Source organism: Diplotaxodon limnothrissa, unplaced genomic scaffold (genome assembly GCF_057381915.1).
Source record: "Diplotaxodon limnothrissa isolate DT_005_m unplaced genomic scaffold, D_limnothrissa_male_GT1.1 unmapped_scaffold_9, whole genome shotgun sequence".
NCBI lineage: Eukaryota > Metazoa > Chordata > Actinopteri > Cichliformes > Cichlidae > Diplotaxodon > Diplotaxodon limnothrissa.
The window spans coordinates 122,501-125,000 of NW_028188563.1; positions in this window are offsets into that span (position 1 = coordinate 122,501).

The following is a 2,500-nucleotide window of genomic DNA, read 5'->3' on the forward strand; positions in this document are numbered from 1 at the left end:
GGGCATGCTGGAGGTCAAGGGCCATGCTGGATATGCGGTGGAGGGTAACTGCAGGAGAAGGAAAGCTCATGGGGGATTAGAGCGGAGGAGTATGTGGGTCCTCAGGGCCTGCTGGAGGGCAAGGGCCATGCTGGATTTGTGGTGGAGGGTAACTGCGGGAGAAGGAAAGCTAGTGGGGGAGTAGAGCAGAGGAGTATGTTGGTCCACGGGGCCTGCTGGAGGTCCAGGTCCATGCCCGATGTGAGTAGCAGCAGGGCCAGCGCGCCCAGGAGCACATCTTTTTCGACCGTAAAGGGAGACAGGAGGCCGACTCACTGCCTCGGCTAAATGGAGAGGGAATTTCAGAAGGGCCAGGGCAAAAGCATGGACCTTTTCAGCTGTAAGGGAGGCAAGAGCAAGGTGTGATGTAGGTCCCCGGGGCCTGCTGGAGGTCCAGGTCCATGCCCGATGTGAGTAGCAGCAGGGCCAGCGCGCCCAGGAGCACATCTTTTTCGACCGTAAAGGGAGACAGGAGGCCGACTCACTGCCTCGGCTAAATGGAGAGGGAATTTCAGAAGGGCCAGGGCACAAGCATGGACCTTTTTCAGCTGTAAGGGAGGCAAGAGCAAGGTGTGATGTAGGTCCCCGGGGCCTGCTGGAGGTCCAGGTCCATGCCCGATGTGAGTAGCAGCAGGGCCAGCGCGCCCAGGAGCACATCTTTTTCGACCGTAAAGGGAGACAGGAGGCCGACTCACTGCCTCGGCTAAATGGAGAGGGAATTTCAGCAGGGCCAGGGCACAGGCATGGACCTTTTTCAGCTGTAAGGGAGGCAAGAGCAAGGTGCGATGTAGGTCCCCGGGGCCTGCTGGAGGTCCAGGTCCATGCCCGATGTGAGTAGCAGCAGGGCCAGCGCGCCCAGGAGCACATCTTTTTCGACCGTAAAGGAGAGAGGAGGCCGACTCTCTGCCTCGGCTAAATGGAGAGGGAATTTCAGCAGGGCCAGGGCACAGGCATGGACCTTTTTCAGCTGTAAGGGAGGCAAGAGCAAGGTGTGATGTAGGTCCCCGGGGCCTGCTGGAGGTCCAGGTCCATGCCCGATGTGAGTAGCAGCAGGGCCAGCGCGCCCAGGAGCACATCTTTTTCGACCGTAAAGGGAGACAGGAGGCCGACTCACTGCCTCGGCTAAATGGAGAGGGAATTTCAGCAGGGCCAGGGCACAGGCATGGACCTTTTTCAGCTGTAAGGGAGGCAAGAGCAAGGTGCGATGTAGGTCCCCGGGGCCTGTTGTCGTACCATAGGCACGAGTGGTGTGTGTGTGTGGCAAAGAGTTTCTGCGCAGTGTACCAGGGGCACGGGGAAAGGTTGTTGTACCATAGGCACGAGAAAAGTTGTCGTACCATAGGCACGAGAAAAGTTGTCGTACCATAGGCACGAGTGGTGTGTGTGTGTGGCAAAGTGCTACTGAGCGGTGTACCAGGGGCACGGCGAAAAGTTGTTGTACCATAGGCACGAGAAAAGTTGTTGTACCATAGGCACGAGAAAAGCTGTCGTACCAGGGGCACGGAGGAAAGTTGTTGTACCATAGGCACGAGAAAAGTTGTCGTACCATAGGCACGAGGAGAGTTTGTGTGGCAAAGTGCTACTGAGCGGTGTACCAGGGGCACGGCGAAAAGTTGTTGTACCATAGGCACGAGAAAAGTTGTCGTACCATAGGCACGAGAAAAGTTGTCGTACCATAGGTACGAGGAGTGTGTGTGTGGCAAAGTGCTACTGAGCGGTGTACCAGGGGCACGGCGAAAAGTTGTTGTACCATAGGCATGAGAAAAGTTGTCGTACCATAGGCACGAGGAAAGCTGTCGTACCAGGGGCACGGAGGAAAGTTGTTGTACCATAAGCACGAGAAAAGTTGTCGTACCATAGGCACGAGGAGAGTTTGTGTGGCAAAGTGCTACTGAGCGGTGTACCAGGGGCACGGCGAAAAGTTGTTGTACCATAGGCACGAGAAAAGTTGTCGTACCATAGGCACGAGGAAAGCTGTCGTACCAGGGGCACGGAGGAAAGTTGTTGTACCATAGGCACGAGAAAAGTTGTCGTACCATAGGCACGAGTGGTGTGTGTGTGTGTGGCAAAGTGCTACTGAGCGGTGTACCAGGGGCACGGCGAAAAGTTGTTGTACCATAGGCACGAGAAAAGTTGTCGTACCATAGGCACGGAGGAAAGTTGTTGTACCATAGGCACGAGAAAAGTTGTCGTACCATAGGCACGAGAAAAGTTGTCGTACCATAGGCACAAGCAGTGCGTGCGTGCGTGCGTGCGTGTGTGTGTGTGTGCGGCAGTTCTTCTGCGCAGTGTACCAGGGGCACATTTCAATGTGCTTTCTGGAGTACCAGGGGCACGAGGATTTTGCCAGTGGTGTTCTGCTTTGTTAGTGGGAGGGGGCTTAAGTGTGGGTCCCCGGGGCCTGCTGGAGGTCCAGGTCCATGCTAGATACGTGGTACAGGGTAACTGCAGGAGGGGGGGG